Raw genomic sequence first — 18133 nt, forward strand, 5'->3', positions numbered from 1 at the left:
AGTCAGCGATAGTTGTTTTTAGAAATTAAGTAGTACATTCGTTTGAACTGAATTTTAACTAAAAGAATGTAATCACGGAGACAAAATGGTATCTGAAAGTATCTTTGAAAAACTGTTATAGTAAGTATCGTGAAGAAAATAAAATACTCAAACGATTTTATAGATCTAATAATAACATAGACTACATGATGGTGATTGTGGGCAGCTAGTCACAAGAAATACCTCGGCTAATCATTATCTTGCAGATTTCTGTACACCACCCGCGGTGAGATTTTTAATCTAGATTAAAAAGAAGATCTATTAGATCTGATCTTCTCTGTTCTAACCATCATGCCATTCTCATAGAACCAGTTTGCTAGAGTGTTAAGAGCAGTATGGTGGGTAGTTTTCAAGTACGTATTTTGTTTTTCGGTAATGAAACGTACATAACAAGGTCGTCTGGATAGAGAGCTGTCCTGATCCTCTCTATTTTCTGTAGGGTAGTTGGTGTTGTTGATTATGATGTTAAAGATGGCCGGGCTCAGTACGGCTTACTGAGAAACAACTACATGCTTTGCAGCCGTCTTCAGTATATGGCAGTATAGTTTTTGAGCGTTGTTATCAGCGGATGTTGCGATGAAATCAGATTGTCTACGGCTAGCTTTTCTTTCAGGTCTTCTTAAATTTTTGTTAGTTTTCCTTCTTGAAATTCCAGCTGCACTTAGTTTTTCTGAGAGGTCCTATTCCTTCCTCACTTCCAACAAGCTGTACTCGTTGTTTGTCATGCGATGACCACAATCCGTTCCCCCAGTGATTTTTCTTTCTGTTGGGCAATTGCTGTCAGTGGAAACCAGAGTTAAATCCGGATTCATTGTTGATCCGTAGAATCAACAACATTGTAGGATCGTACAAGTACGTAGATGTATCATTGTAATTATTTAGGAACTGTACGCAATTTTTTGGCATAAAGTATCTAATTGCTTTGCAAGCATCGTTAGTGTATTATATTCAGTGCGGGGAGATGTGCATTGAAATCACCTACAATTAAAGTTTTATCATCTACATTTATAAAATTGGTATTTGATACGTTGTTCGGCGGTTTGCACAATACTTATATTCGAAAATGCTGTTTCTTTACCTACAAATCCAATTTAAACACCTCTCAAAGATTGATACCATCCATACTTTTAATAAACTTAAGCTCATTCACCAATCCTCTTCGTACACCAACTACGGTACCTCTGGTAACATGACGAGATTTTGTGAGAAGGTACTTCTGGTAGTTACTGAAGATAAAATATTTTAATGTGTCATCTGTAATGTTAGCTTGTAGAATTATAAATATTGAAATGTCTTCCTCCTGTATGTTTTCTGTATTTCTGTCTTTTAAAGCGGAACATTCCATCTGCTTTCACTTTAGTATCTTAAACATATCAAATCCTATGCTATTCGATCTTAATGTAGCCCTCTCTCAGACAATAGAGACTGCTTTACGTCCGAATCGATTACCATCACGATCTGCCATTATGAGCTAAGTAAGCCATTTAGCGTTACCCAGGGTGCACTACAAGGAGGCGGCTTACGCTACACCCACGTAATGATATTGTTTATAGTAAAATTAGTGGATCGTCAGAAAATAATAAAAGAATATTTTATACAATAGAATGTTGCTAATTTAGAATATAATTAGTCCTACTTGACTTTTGAGGACAACTGTTCAGAAGAATTTCTGGAGAAATTTTCAAATATCACAATACCCCCCACTAGTAAAAGTTCCTGTTTTAAATTACTACACACATTTTCTTATTACGCTTATGGAAAAGAAAAATAACTGTTTTTTTAAACTAATTTTCCGATGTAATAGCTAAGAAAAGAGTTGAAACCACTAATACAATATTGATTCTAATTGAACAATGATATCGAAAAGTTATTAATTATTAGACGGCTAATATGATATTTGAAAAAATTTTCAACGTTTTTCTTCTAAGTGTATGTATAACATTTATTACTTTGGGGTGCTGATAATAGAAATAGAACAGCTCTACAAAGACCCTTTAAAAAAACAAATACTAAAAATGGAGGAATTGTATAGGTTCCCCCACATCCTTATCACGGATCCCATGAACGTCAAACTAAAACCCACGGAAAACCACCGGGTGGAGGGTTCAGTGTTATGGAATAAGGGTAGTGAAAAAGGGCCGCTAAACGAAACCGCCAAACAACCCCGTTCAAACTTTTGCTTGCTCCAAGTCCCCTTTCAGGCAGTGGATATTCAATCCACCCTTAATCCCTCGGGAAATCGGAACATTTTTACCTAGGAGGGAGCGACTCATTAGTGAATTTTGCATTGATCAGCTCAAATGCAAAATCCACTCAGTGCTTTTACATCCAAGAGTTACATTTTGCTGCAAGTATAAGTTTTTATCTTCAGATACCTGAGAAGAAGCTTAGGCTTCTTTAAGAAAGCTGCTCGTCTACCTTCAGATTTCTGAGGCGTCCGAAGTTGAGTTTTGCTTAAAAAATAGACTAAAAAGGAAACTTTTTTTATTTAAAGTTTTTTTGGAGAAAACATTTTAAACAACAGCAAAAAAGCAATCGGAGAATAAAATAAGTCTAATCTCCACTTTCTATTTTTATTGTAAAGCTGTAAAATTTAACGACTAATAAAAGCACGACTAGAATAGAAAATCAAGCATGAACAATTTCATAAAATATCTTCCCTGGTCAAGTGAAAACCGCTATTTGCATAAAGTTATGTTTCCCACAAGAACGGGGTAAAATAATTTTTTTGATTCTCGCAACATGTTCTAGTCTTGATTATGGCCTTTGGTGCATACAAAAGGCCATGGTGATATAGAGTCGCGTTTTCTGAAAGTAATGATGTTCATATAACAGCCAGTTCTTGTGCAACACAGACGAAGGTATGTCAGTTTGTAGGACAGTATATCTCCTCCATTTTAATGAGCTTGGCGCGCCGATCTGAAGCAGTATACTCCAATCTGCGAAGAAGGAAACCTTCAATTCCTTCTTCGATTTTCTAAGTGTCATAGGACCTTATAGTTCTTGGGAATAGTTATTGCCATTTGTCTTATGCCAAGTCGCTACAACCGTTATAATACGTAAAGTACCCGCATAAACATTTAACATTTTATATTTAAGATCTAATATCTAGGTCTGGATACCTCCCCTATTTTTTCATGCCTTTCGGCTGCCAGAATAAAATATTGAATCCAGATTCCGCCGAAATTGTGGCGATAGCACGGCAGACGAGTGGGAAGGATAAACCTGCACAAATTTCATCATAACTATAGAATTTGTTAAGCCTTCTTAAAAACTCCTAAAAATAAATTTAATGTATGTAAATTTTTACAGTAAATAAATTACAATAAATTTAACTAATGTAAAAAAAACGGAAAATTTATCTTTCTAAAATCAAAGAAGAAATGTGTATAGAGTGACTAACTGTAAACTTCTTACTTTTATTTGCACTTAAAATTTATGATGAGTAATTTCTTTAAAGTAAAAAATTATAAATAGTGTTTAAAACAGAGAATGAGAAAGAGAGAGAGAGAGAGAGAGAGAGAGAGAGAACGTGAGAAATAAGTAGTAATAAAATTTTAACGTTGCAGCCGACAGTCAACGCAAATTAGAGAGTAATTGGCATTAAACCATGAAATAGATAAAAAATTATGAATTAGTTTTTAATTAATATTAGTGATACAAAAACAATAGTTAAGTAGAAACTAAAACCTATGTATTAGCTATTTTTTATTTTCTTGTTTCTAAGAGCGTTCTAAGATCACTATATCACTAATTTTGTTGGTATATAAGAAGCTAAATTATTAATCATGCTTAAAACAAATTACCATCTTTTTTGTTATTGCTGTTTAAAGACGAGTTAAAATTATTTTTTTAAATACGATAATAAAAATAAAACACTTATGAAAAATATGACATTTTTATGGAGGAAGGTTTAAATACTGAAAAAAGTTATTACCATGGCCAGGGAAGAGACATGTTAGTAGCAGTCTGTACCAATCTGTTTTGGTGCGAACAGAGACTGTACCCGTAATAGGCGGCACATATTAGGGGAAGGGTAACTTACTTATTGCTTATATGGAAAATAACGGGCAGCTTTCCCCGCTTATGAAAATATACGTAAAGTAAAAAAAAGTGGAACAAGACGACGTGCATAGAAATGAGAGACGAACAGGATGTGTTATGTTCTTTATTAGCATTGTAACGAGGAATAAACGCTTATTTTACATTTTGTTGATGATGACCCACAACAGTAAAGAAGTTCTTGGATAGGGATGGATTTTCATATTTAATAAAAGGCAATTTTTAGTAGATTTGTTTATAAGTGTAATCTAAAAATGCAACGATCTTCAAATCAGTAAGCCTGCACGATTGGAGATGATGTGTACGAACAAATATCAAATTCTACGGATATTGAAAGCAAAATTGTATTTTAACATAGCTTAAAATTGGTTGGCACTGAATAATAAATAACTAAACGAAACCACTGAATAATGTAAAACTGAAATTGTCACGCACTTTATGCTTTTAAGTTCAGTTTGATGTTTAAGACCTGAAATCGTTGACGTCATTAAGAAATTAAGTTTAAACAGAAACATTTGATGATTTCTATGGTAGAAACTGAAAGGTTATTATAATAACAATCATGCATGTATGAAAAAATTGTTTTAATTAAAGTCTTCTTTGCCCCAAATCTTTCTTCTTAAATTACGTATTATGTATTCATCATTTAATTCGAAATTTCTTTTTTAAGAAAACTTTATTAGGCTGTAAAACTGTCATTGTCATTCAGTGTTCCGAATGAAATCGATGACCGTAATGATGAAATTAAAGATTGTAATATATGTAAAATATTAAAAACAGAATCATAAGGTTAAACTTAATTTTGAAAAATCTGGGTTTAGATTGATGTTTTTACTTGACTAGTGAATCATTTATAGATAGAACTTTAAAATGCAAGGTTTTCAAACGAAGTCGATCGGTCGATTGAGATGACATTCTGAAAATTTCGAGATATCCAATAGGGCTTTCTTAAGCCGGGTCCCGCAACCAGCTGTGGTACTGGAAACTAATTACATCTCTGGATCACCAAGCAGGGTATGGTGTTAACTAGAACCCGACAACAGGATGGTGGTGAGAAATACTATCGAGAAACGGTTAGAATTATAATATGTCGATCTGGCTAGGCTTCAAATTGTTTATCTCTTGTGCGGGAAGATATGCGTGTTAGTCGGGAAAAGATTCATTCCGGAGTTTGACAGCGAGAAAGTTAATTTTTGCTGTAAAAAAACAGGATGACCAAAAGTTTTAGACAAGTGGTTACTTTGATAAATAAATCTTTATTCTGATCGGAACATTAAAATACGTTTTACAGATCACTTTAACCTAAGACAAATTATAAGATAAAAAAATACATGTGATTTTTAAACCCATTTTAATTATTTAAATACAAACACGTGAAATAAGATTAACGTAAATACATTAATTATAAAAAATTACTACAAAATAGTTCACAAATCAGAATTCGCTGTTGAAAATTATTTGTGCATATTGAAATACGCGTAAAACGGGATACAAATCGATATTTTTGGAGGGTTTTTAATTTTTTATGTTATTTAAAAATTGATCAACAGGGTAATTTTATTTCCATAAAATAAAATCTTTTAATTGTATTCTAAATAAATTGGGGAGAATATTTTACGAACGGTTGGACAGTTTATTAAAAATGGCAATGGAACCATAATAAGGCCTTTCTCGTAAGCCAAGGTATTGTGTACAGTTATACAAAAACCTTCATACCATGGTGTTTGGTAAAGATGGATATTGTTATTTTTTTTTTAGAATTCAGTTTTTGCATATTCATAAACACAAGTATAAATTATCATATTTAATTTAATTTGATTGTACTTTTGACAGAGCTCACCCCATTAACGCGCCAAGAAATACACCTGACATCATTGGCAGCGGAGGTTTAGAGAATTTAGATTGAGTAGAACTGTAATTTATTTATGATGATTCAAAAATATCACTTTATGAATAATTTTAACAAAAGAAATTATCATTTAATGTGGATAAATTAATTTTCATACATGGAGTCTCATACAACCATCTGCTAAAGTCTGTAGAAAAAACCAATGAATTTATTTGGTCGACAGGTGAAATTTAATAACCGTGTGTATTAGTCTCTTGGCATTGAAGAATACACATTTCAAGATGAAATTCAATTTTTCTTATATTTCTTGTTACTATTCATTAGATTCGATGTCAGCAGTCGAGGAGCTAACTCGCAATCATTTTGATTATCGGTCACAACTATAAAAATGAAAAAACTTACTTTGGCAATAAATCCATAGTTTTTTTCCTGTGTCGCCTCCGGGAATCACAGTCAGGAATTACTTCAGAGGATGAATGAAGTTAATATATATGAGTGTAAGTGAAGTGTAGTCTTGTACAGTCTCAGGTCGATAATTTCTGAGATGTGTGGTTAATTGAAACCCAATTACCAAAGAACACCGGTATCCACAATCTGGTTTTCAAATCCGTATGAAATTAACTGCTTTTACTATGATTTGAACGTTGGAACTCTCGACTACGAAATCAGGTGATTTGCGAAGACGCGTTCGCCACTAGACTAAGCCGGTGGGTAAATCCATAGAATTATCTTCGTTTAAGTTTACATTCTTCATACGTTTTGCATAAATGCGAATTATTGGCGCGGTGTTGATTACTGACAATGGCCAGCCAATTAATCCTGATGGTTTCATCTCTAAGGGTCATCAAAGAATTTCCTTTAAGATAGTTTTCGTTTTCACTTTCCACTGCTGGACGCGATAACTTATGTACTCTTTTTCTGCAGACAGTTGTATGGTCTTCTTTCTCCAGGTTAGAGCAAATGTCAGGTACCCATTGTTTATCTCTTTTTCTGCAAATTTATAATTACCCATTTTCTATTGATGAATATAGGGATATTCTTTATCTATTTACTACACTATTAACATTATTATATGGCAATTGGCAAAGTTTAGAAAATACACAGATTTTAGAGAGGGTTGACTGATTTATTATTGAAATATGTACAGTAAGATATTAATACAAGTATATTTAAATAATAATTAGGAAAAAAAGATTTCCAAAACAGAAAATGAAAAAAAATTCTGTCAGCCTGCTAAAGAACGCTAGAAGATACCTATTAGACAATTAAGCTGCGCTGAATCTCCGCAGTGCGTAAATGACACATTAGGTTATGCACATATGAGACGTTTGAGGTTAACTTACCTACTATCGTCCACTTCTTTCATTAGGATTAGCCTGAAGTATAACCCATAAATTGGAGGCCTGAAATACAGTACAAATTAAAATTAGTTTCAAATATTGAAAAACAATTTTTTTTTAGCTTTTCACACCTACATGCTCTATAGACCTAACAAATAGCTATGTGGGAATCGGTAAATTAATTCTATATTAATGTTTGAAATACGTAAATCTAGATATAAAGCCTCTAGGAGTACTGATTACCTTGGTAATATTTATTTTTCTTACTTTATTTCTTTGTCATTAGTTTTGTTATATTTATACGTTTTCGTAATAAGTTTTTTTACAGGTAGTTTAAAGTAATTCTTTTTAAGTTGTTTTCGTGGCCATTGCTTAAACTACAGATCTAAACATGAAATCTTATTTGCACTTCAACAACTGCCGGTATCCGTAGCGGAATGGTAGCGTCTCACCGTTTCATCCGAAGTCTCCGGTTCGAACCCTGGTCAGGCGTGGGATTTTTTGTACTCTACAAAATTCCATTTCTATATTCCCACGGACAAGCTTTTTCAAGCTCATATGTGATATTAATTCATCAGGAAAAAAGAATTCAAGGTTTTGTTTTACCTTACAGGTATTTTAGATCTGTCCATTTATTTATTTACTATGGACTATGGGTATTGACTAATATAATCGAACATAATATTTTAGCAGGTTCTTAGCTTGAAGGAAAATGTAATACTCGAAAACCGGATTATCTCGGTGAGGGCACATTAAAAAACTATATAAATGAATAGTAGTTGAAAATTGATAAGATCCACCAGGCGAAAAATATGTTTAAATAGTTGTAACTTCTGTTTAATACATGATGTTATAATTTATATTTTTAATTTCTTAGCTAGTGTTACGAAGATGACGAAAGAAATGAATGCGGTACCTAATAGTTCAAAGAGAGAAACTGAGAATAATTTTAAAAGGGCAATTGCTTTTATATCAGAATCACATAAGTGTATCTTATCAAACTGTAAGCCCCCTCCTCCTAGTAACTATAATCATTCAGAAGATGATCACTGGACAGCTGGGAAATTTCCTTCGAAAAGTTTATGCTTAAATAAATCCTTAATTAAGTAATCAAAAACTCTAAGCAAAAGAAGAAGAAGAAGAAGATTTAATAAATTTCCTTTTTTTCCAAGTTGTTAGAACTATCGGCACGTAAGTTGGCACAAAAAAACTACTAGCACTCGGCAAACATTTGGCACGGTACATGGTCAAATGAAAACATTGTCAGTTTGATAAAGATGATATTTATAACCAAAATTACATACGATGCTATTTAATTAAAACTAGCTTAGTATCCCAATTGATATAATTATTTTAAAATACTTTAAATAATTATGTTTTCTACTCACTTTATTGCTGTAGTTCCGTATAGCTGTGGCAACCGTAGAACTGTGTACCCATAACTTTCGAAAATGTCATCTAATAGAAATTGTTTGATTTTCTTTGTATAATTTTACAATATCATATAATCCAGTATCCAGTCTTCGTCATAGCAGGAGAACAGTTAATTCGTTGTTCGGCTAACCATTTTATTATATCGCATTTTAAAGAGTTAGAATTTGGCTGCTTTTGTAGCAGAACGTTGTGATATGATGCGACAATGACCGACCGAGGTGGGAAGTTGGGAATACACTTCTCCCGTAACCATTTCGTGTACTTTTCGGAACCCATCGATTTGTGATAATCTCCTTTCTTATTTGACTCATACAAAAGTAAAGCATTATTAATAAATCCTTTATTAAAGCCGGTATGAACAATTATTAATAGTGAGCCCTTGGATACTGGTGTTTTCATGCCCTCATGAAGGTTCGTCTACCCACAATTTTGGTTTCGCATGACTACTGTGAATGTAGGTTTCATCTGTGTATACAATCGGTCTTTCTTCTTCGCGAAATAGGGAAATTTATCGTAGAAATTTCATTCTTTACACTTTAATATCATGCCGTTCTATCAGTATTTTCCTATTGTCTTCTGTTTTTTTCCATCTAAATCCCATTTTACGTAATATTCTCCTTAAAGATCTTTCACTCCCCCTGAAATTAATTTCAATTTCGCGGGTTTTTTGTATAATTCTCTTCACAGTAGGAACGCATTTTTCGTTGCATAAACTTTGTTTGTATATTATTTGTTTATGACACGGACGCAGAAAGCATCCGTGTCAATCGAATCTTAATTGCACACAGTACTGGGGCGATTTACACTTTTTCTCGAGGAAACGAACACGGTTGGCTTTTCAGTTTCATTTGATTTCCCTTCTGCTATAATTCTTTAGACCGTTCGGTTTGATACTTTTGTCGCTTGAACAACCGTAATCAGCACTTCAGTTTTCCTCACGATTCCGGTTACGGCATTTTTTTTTGTAAAAAGAATCTGTAAACACTGAATACAATTTCTCTCGTCTGATTATGAACTACTGTACCTCTTCCCCCTAACTTGGGTATTTTAAACGATAATAACTGCATTGAGATATTAAAAGATTGAATTTATGACAAGCCTTAAAATGAAAACGACACAACAAGTAGTACAAATAAATCACTACCATTCACTTTATCATATTCACTTTATTAAGTAACATATACACCGCAATAAATGTTTCTATAATAAACACTTCTAGAACATAATTACAAGCGATGTGTGACATGATTCTTCACAGCGCAATGATTGGAGTAGATTAAAAATAAATAAATGACATTCTTAGAAGTGGGCCTAGATCACATAATTGTATAATTTAGAATAAAATTGAACAATTACATTCGCTACAGCACGTTTATTAAATCTGTTTTTTATATATTACCATACCACAAGAGACGTATAGAAAATGACAATGTTTTTAGTTTGCTTGTAATAGAGGCCAGTGCATGTAGAATGCTAGTACATAAGCTTTCAATCCTTGCGCCAACATATGTGCCGATACATTTACTGTTTTACTGTAAGACACAATAACGGTTTCCTTGAATTTTTAAACAATGACTTTTTTACAAGTTAATTATTCATCATTAAACTGCATTTAACATTACGTTACTTTTTTTACACTGGCTTGATAATGAGACTACATTTTCATCAGTAGCCCACAAAAGGATCAACGACAAGTTTGTTTGATAACCTGTATACTATTCCCAAATGGAGTAGGTCATTCTTGAACTGTACTCAAGGTTGCTCCATTTTTATTTTTATTTATTTGTTTACATTATTTTCAATAATGTTTCATATAACTTACATAAACATTCTCCTTTAATATTTATTCGTAAAATAAACGAAATGTAACAAAGTAGTTTTTTCTATTTTTAATAACTATTACAAAATAATAAAAATAAATATTCATACATTTTTGAGATTTGATAAGACAATTTAAAACGTTTAGTGACGAAATGGAGAGCGCGCGCGCGCACAAGCAAACACACACAACTGTTCAATTTTAGATTGCAATGCTGTCTTCTGCTTAACAGTGTTTTGCCGCTCACTGCCACTTGCATCAAAATACAGTAATTGTTTAAGGGAAATCTTTAACTGAAGTTTTACAGTAAAAGAACAAGAGCATCGGTATAAAGAATTTGTCTTGTTCTCTCATATAAGAAGTAAAACTCATTTTCTTCTAGATAATAATACGTAAGTGCAGTTTGCGTATGCAGAATGTTTTATCAAGATTCATATAAAATTTTTCTTCAGCTGTCTTGGAGTTTCGATTCTATTTTAATCCAATAGTTACTTGGAAATTTTTTATGTATTTTTAACGTAAAAATTTTATTTTAAATAATAATAATAATCACTAACCTAAAAGGGATAAAAATAACGAAAAATAAATTATTCAGTGCAATTTCTTTATAAAATTTCGTCGAGGAGCCTCCTCTTAAACTCGCTGAGTCTTAAATTAAATGTTTCCATGTTATTGTTTTTACATATGTTATTAAAATCTCGGAAACATTTCTCAAGTATCAGCCCTGCAGTATCTTAATAAATTAAGAAGTCCGTTCTTCTTACAATTATGTTTGGGACACTAATTCTAATCTTCGAAATAACAACATCGACATAACCGTTAAAAGTTTTATACATAAACATTATGTTATATGCAACCCTTTTCTTTTGTAAAGTGAAGATGCCCAGAATTTGACAATCTTCTTCGTATAACCTTCATAAAAACATCAATAGTGCACTGCCGATAGCAATCGTCTCTGGACTGGTTTCTATCACGATTGTAATTGCACACTGTGGAGAAATACTCCAGCGTGAGTCTAACAATGGTTTTATATAAACTCATAGAGTATCTGGCGTGCAAAATCGCCACCCAAAGAAGTAGTCCTAAATTTCAACTGGCCTTAGAGACAATATTATCACCGTGGCCAGGGAATAACAATTTGATCAGAGTTTTTTTTTTTTTTTTTGGATGGTCTCCACACTAACTAATACTTCCACTGTGATAATAATAATTTTATTATTATTTAATTAATTTATTTGACAAAAACAGTATAAAGCCCCATGGCTTTATGTTTAGTACTGTGCCATCACAGTACTAAACATGGCCAAGAAAAATAAAAATAATTATTGCAACGTTGTGTTACATAATCACATTTTCCATATAGTAATAAACAGATACAAGCAGAAGTCCCTACTAGTAACATGATTTCAAGACATCAACAATATTAAAAAACAAAAAAGAAGTAGAAAACCAGAAAACATATAAAATATTAGTTATAACAGATTTGTTTTATATTTTTTGTAAATTGTAGAAAAGGTAGAAAAAAATCAATTCGATTCCACAAACGAGATGTTGGATTGACACATACATCATAAGGTGTGATTGAATGATTATGCAAGATGCAGAAACATGCTTTGCGAAAATTCGAATAAGGATCAAGAAAGAAGCAGTAGCAGGTGAAGAAAGATGTCCATGACGAGGTTTATAAAAGAAAAGGAAATCAAAGTAGTCACTTGAAGCTGTTAACGTAAGAAGACCGAAAAAATGATGAAGAGGAACCGCAGCCAGGAGAGAAAATTATTCTGAACCCCTTTTATTTTTCCAGATGTTTACCTTTGTTTTCTGTTACAAATACACGTGTAGTATTCAAGAAGACTTCGTACCAAAGCCTCTTACAAAACTTAACCTGCTCGAGGAAAATGAAAAGGTCTCGCCAACTATTTCATAAGGCCAAGATTACGGCTTGCTAATCTTAATACTTGAAGTAATTACTCGAAGTAATTCGATCAACATGATCTGATAAATAAAACATGGAATTTAACAAGGCACCCAAATCTGTTACAGCGCATTCTTTCTTTATGTGTTCATCCAGAGAGTATTCAAAAAACAAAATATTTGTCTTTCTTGAAAAAGAAACGAACTTAATTTTATGAAAATTCAAGGGCATAAAATTTTGTTGTGACTACTGGAAAACAGCGTCTATATTCCTCTGTAGCAGGTGATGATCAACAGGAGAAGATATAGTCCGTAAAATCTTTAAATCGTCCGCATACATCTTCATTGACTGGTGGTGGTGGATCCTTGCTTCCGTGAGGTCTAGCATCGCCTGCGTTTGAAAAGGTGCCTTGAGTTAACCCCAGAGGTTTTTGGATCGAGATTCCTAGGAACGGTAGGGAAAGCTTAAGGTTCGGAAACCACTGCTTTTTTTCGTTTTGTTTGTTTCCTATCTTGGAAGGTTAGCCTAATTTTCTAAAGGAGGTGATTTATCTTTTGCACTGTTTGGGGGTACAAATCCTCCTCAAAATTCTGATTCACCGACTGAAACTGAACACCGAAGCGATGACAGAGTCAATCGGATCAGTAAAACAATTGACATCAAGCAAAGGAGCAATGGTTCTCTAACTGTCAGTCCTATGCTTGGAAACAAGCATAGATGGATTACTTGAAAGATCGTACTCGCAACCCTGAGCATACCTTAATATATATCGTCTCAGAGTACTCTTGACCTGGCGTCTAAATCGTGCAAAGACCTCATAATCAGTAGGCAATCCTTAAAAATTTTATAATAATATTTTTTTATGTTAAAAAATTTAGGTTATTATTAAATTTTTAGTATTTTTTATGTCAAAATTTTAATATATTATCGTGTCATGAGGTGTGTATAATTTTGATAAAAAAGACGTGAAGATATTTTATACAAGTGCAAAGAAGTTGCAAATTGTACTCGCCTTTAGGCATACAATATACAGAGATAAATTAAAAAATAAATTATCAAATTAAATAAGTATATTTCATCTTAAGATATTATTGAATCTTTGTGAGAGAAGGTAAAATAGCAATTACTATGAAAAGTAACTATTAATCGGTTCTTTAAAAACGAAAAGAAAACTAAATTGAGTTGTTAAAAGAGCACTATGACATAATTACACAAAACTATAATTACTGGTAACACATAGTCTATTAAAAAAAAATAGACAAAAGTACCAGCCAACCGGAGTTTGCTTAGTAGGATTTGTTTCCATAATGTACGTACAAAAAATTAAATTTCATCCATCATTCGCTTGGCTTGATTTACGCTTCATTATTTTCTGTTTGTTAAGCCTGTTAACCTTAACGTGTTTCTTGCATCCAACATTCTCACTTAATAATCTGTTTTATTTCTTTAATACTGTTCTTCGTTTAGAGGTTTTATCCTGTTAGATTCCTTCTGAAATTAAATCAACATCTTTAACTGAACGAGCGCAACTAAACAACAACTATTGTATAATTTAAACTACTGAACCTTTCTAAAAAAAATTATTTCAAAAAAAGATGTATAATATCAGCATAATTTTTTCATCAGAAAACAGACCTAAAATGTTTTATTTATCTTCCTTATTTTTCTTAATCATTACTAGCGAACAAAAGGAAATGTCGCGAATCTTTTAAAAGTTTCTTTTGAAACGTCAAATTCAAATGTCAAATGTCAAATTCAATACCGATAAAATCGAAAAGGAAAGAGGTAGAAATTAAAAATATTTATATCTTTGTTACTAAAAGAATACTTACTTTATAACCTGGCATCGATTAAACCTTGGCAATTTATACATTTTTAAGTCCATTTTTTTTTACAAAACACCCCATTTTCATTGTGTATATTTCACAGAGATATTACGTTTGAATTCATGAAACAATAATAATTTTATAATATTTTTTTAATATAAATTAAATTTCTACTCTTGGTAATGGAGTAGAAAATAATGCAGCAGTTGCATTTAAAAAGAGATCGGATCAGGGTCCTATTGTAATGTATCGATTAGATTATTGAAGTTTAGCACAAGATTCTCCTCAAAATGTGCCTTTGTTCCTTAAACTAAAGATTATTCCCTGTTATTTTCAATATTTAAATTTATTATTAATAATATTAAAGAAATTTTGTATGAAATGGAAATATTTCACTTTTGGTACTTAGGTAAAGATTATAAAAAGATACAGAACTACTTGTAATATATTTTTGTGTAATTGTGAATATTATGAATACGTTGTTAGTAATAAAAACACTTTAGGGTACGAAATGTACTTTATAATACATAGTGCGACTACATATTGTACTACTAGGGCGATTGTAAATTGGAGTAATAGGTAGGAATATTGTAAAGTATTTTTTTGTTATGATCGCTAATATATTTTTATATTTTTTTGTTATTATAATACCAATTCAACTTTCTCTGAATGCTTCGTATAAGAATTGAAATCTTTTCAACCGAAGTTTATAAGTAAATAAATTGTCACTTTTATAATAAAAGTAAAACCTCCGGCATTTAAAAAAAAAAAAACAGAGAGATACATTAAGAGATAAATCTCTGCACACACAAAAATGCAATTGACCATCTTTCATAAAAAAATATTTGCTATAATCATAAAACACATTAATTATGTAAACATATCAGTTTTTTGTGTCGTACAGTTTCAATATTATTTGGCAACTCAGTCTGAATTTTAGTGTAAAATTGGTAAAAAACTATTAAAATGATAATGCAGCTAGCATATAATTTTGTTCAATGCAGTTTACAAGGTAAATTATATCTTTTCAGCCCGGTTTACTAGTATCCAGTGCAGTGCAGTTTATCACCCTTTCTATCGTTCTGCAATATTTTTGTTAATTTATTAAAATACTACTATATGAAAATGATCAAAGTTATTAAATTTTCGTTTTTACTTTAATATTGTTTATAAATTTTTGGATAGTAAATTAGTTAATTTTATTTTGCAAGCTGTTCTCATTCATAATAGAAAAAATATTGCTCTCGGTCAAAAGACAAGCCCCCGGGAATTTTTCTCGTACAAAAAAGCTGGCTGTATCCACATTCATGTGTGTGCGTGGACTTACCTGTGTTTGTTTGACTTTATTTTTCCGAAAGGGCTAAAACCGTGAAATATTTTATGGCAGGTGTGTGTGTATTAATGGGAGATCAACAACTTTATTAAATTTTTGAAACATTTTGATTGAGGAGTGTTAAATTTTGAAGGAGGTTGAATTTCATACGATTTTACTTCTATTTTTAAACTCATCAAAAAATATTTAATCGGAATTTCCTTTGGGAGTATGAACATAACAATTTTTGAAAAAAATGTACCATAATAAACTTCCCTACTCCTAAAAATTGGATTATTAGGAATATTTAATACTTTTACTGTTTTAACGTATGAAACAGACTTTTTTTTATAATTTTCCTCTAAATGATAAATTGTCAAAGCGGAGACAATCTATTATCTCTATCTCGATTAAGGGGTTTAGGGAATAGGAAAGGATTCTTTCCCCCTGTAATATAATCCTCGAAAAAATCAACTAACTTATCTAAAATTCTATCATTATAAAAAGTGCAAAGCGAATCAACGGCTACGTGACGGTTTTATCTATTAATAAAAAATCATAAAAAAACTACAGATGGATTGCGCTACATTACGTCGTATCTAATCATATTTCAAATTTATTGTCAACTACCAGATATTCACAACATTTATAGACCCTTAAATTATGTATAAACACCTTTTAATTGGAAGTTTTTTATTCTTTTCTGTTTTAATCTAACGATATAATTTTTTAATGAAGCAGTATAAAGAAAATTTGTCTATCATTATCAGGAGATTAGTAATATAAAAAGATTTCCATTACTTTTAATTGCTTCAACCTACCGAAAACTACTTTCATTAAATTAACCGTTTTTGGGGCGGTAAATGTTTAATAACTCATCAGAATTCTAGGGGTAGCCAACTTTCCCTTCAAAAATATGAGTATAAATATTTTTATATTTACTACTACTTTTAATATTTTTTATTTACTACTTGTTTAATAAATAATTATTAAATTTTTTTTTTTTATTCGATTCTCTTTCTTTTGAGAGAAAAGAATAATTAAATAAGCAAGGTCATTAGGGCAATGTAATTATCAACTTACTGCTGCAAAGAGTTAAATTTTTAACTTTATGTGATTGCCAGAAAATTTCAGCAGCATCAATGACAGTTATTTATAACTTAAGCTTCATGAATCCATTTTTTCATAAATAACTTTTTATCAAAATTAATTATTTAATAGCCTTTTTGAGATATCTTTTGGTTCTCTTTGATAATTTAATAGTACAAATTTATTATTTGTTTTTTATAGATAGTCGGCTTCAGCTACAAATGATCGTTTTTTGTTATTTTCACACTTCATCAGTTCATAGACGATGTATACTACGTGCTGAAATTATTACAGCTTTCGAAGAATGGTTATTCCCATAATTTTAACTAGTAGTTTAGATCGTATTCCGTGTACAAAGGCTCGCAGAATCAACAGCAGGAAACGGACGCTATTTGCATTAGTCAGTGAGTCTGCTTAGGCAAGTCAGAGTTATTATAATTTAATTTTTAAAACCGGTTCAAGAAATAAAAAAATTGGTAATTTATTTTCTGTGTAATACATAAATTGCATTACGGTGGATTTTTAATGTTACAGTTCCTAATCTTCAGGAACATCTTCCACAAATAGCTATTTAAAAATTAGCTGTAATCACGGCGAGAAAATAGTTTTAAGTAGTCATGATAATCGAGGAAAACACGAGAAAAATAATCGTAGAGTACGGTCAGCTGACAAAGAAAGGGAATTTCTGTTCTACACAGGGAAATTTTTCTCCAATCGGGTCGTCAACTGGTAAATCCTGTTAGCCATCTCTGTGTTCATTCCGAGACGAGACTGCAATTCTTGTGTCCAGTGCGGATACTCTTTTGCAGCGTGCAGTGCTGAATTTTTAAATTTTATTGCGAATATAACTCATATTGCGGTGTGAAAACAATTTTATTGTACGTTTTAAATTTCTCATTTAAAATCGGACGACTGTTGTATTTTATGAAGATTGCGGGTAGTAAAGTGTTCGAAGGTAAAGGAAGTGGAACAACGTCGCGGCGCGAAGGAATGGAGTCTGTGTGTTCGTTGTTGTGTGTTAAGTGTTTAGTGTTTGGTGTAAAATGTGTTAGTGCTTTCATTCGATGTGAACATATTTCACTTTTGGTCTTGCCCCGGGAGTGATATTCTGTGTCGACCTGCCGCTTGCATCAGTCGGCTGGTAGGCGTGAAAGCTATTTTTGATACTGTTTAATAATATGTCATCCCGTTAAAAAAACTTATTGTGTAAAATATTTTTGTTTTAAATTTACAATTATTGAATTTATTAAAAAAGTTTTTCTAGGTACAAGTTTACAAAATATTTACTTTACAGTGTTAATCTCCTAAAAAAAATTCAAGAAATAAATGTTTTTAGAGTATGTAATATAACTCTCTAGTTCAAGTTTGGATACTGCGTTTAATTAAAATAAGGATTAATAGTATTTCAGTTTCTATTTGGTAAGTATAGAATTTTTAATGTTTTGATT

General features: G+C 31.6%; 2 protein-coding genes across 2 annotated transcripts in view; one reads left to right on the forward strand and one right to left on the reverse strand.

The window, feature by feature from the left end:
• Positions 1 to 18133, reverse strand: part of LOC142317756 (uncharacterized) — a 461571-nt gene that overhangs the window by 162799 nt on the left and 280639 nt on the right. The window contains exon 2 of the mRNA XM_075354305.1: positions 7294 to 7353. The gene's annotated coding sequence lies outside the window, so the exon portion shown is untranslated. The remainder of the gene's footprint in view (positions 1 to 7293; positions 7354 to 18133) is intronic.
• Positions 17463 to 18133, forward strand: part of LOC142328480 (uncharacterized) — a 506312-nt gene continuing 505641 nt past the window's right edge. Inside the window, exon 1 of the mRNA XM_075372302.1 lies at positions 17463 to 18104. The gene's annotated coding sequence lies outside the window, so the exon portion shown is untranslated. The remainder of the gene's footprint in view (positions 18105 to 18133) is intronic.

The sequence above is a fragment of the Lycorma delicatula genome, chromosome 1, assembly GCF_047948215.1.
Source record: "Lycorma delicatula isolate Av1 chromosome 1, ASM4794821v1, whole genome shotgun sequence".
In the NCBI taxonomy this organism is placed as follows: domain Eukaryota; kingdom Metazoa; phylum Arthropoda; class Insecta; order Hemiptera; family Fulgoridae; genus Lycorma; species Lycorma delicatula.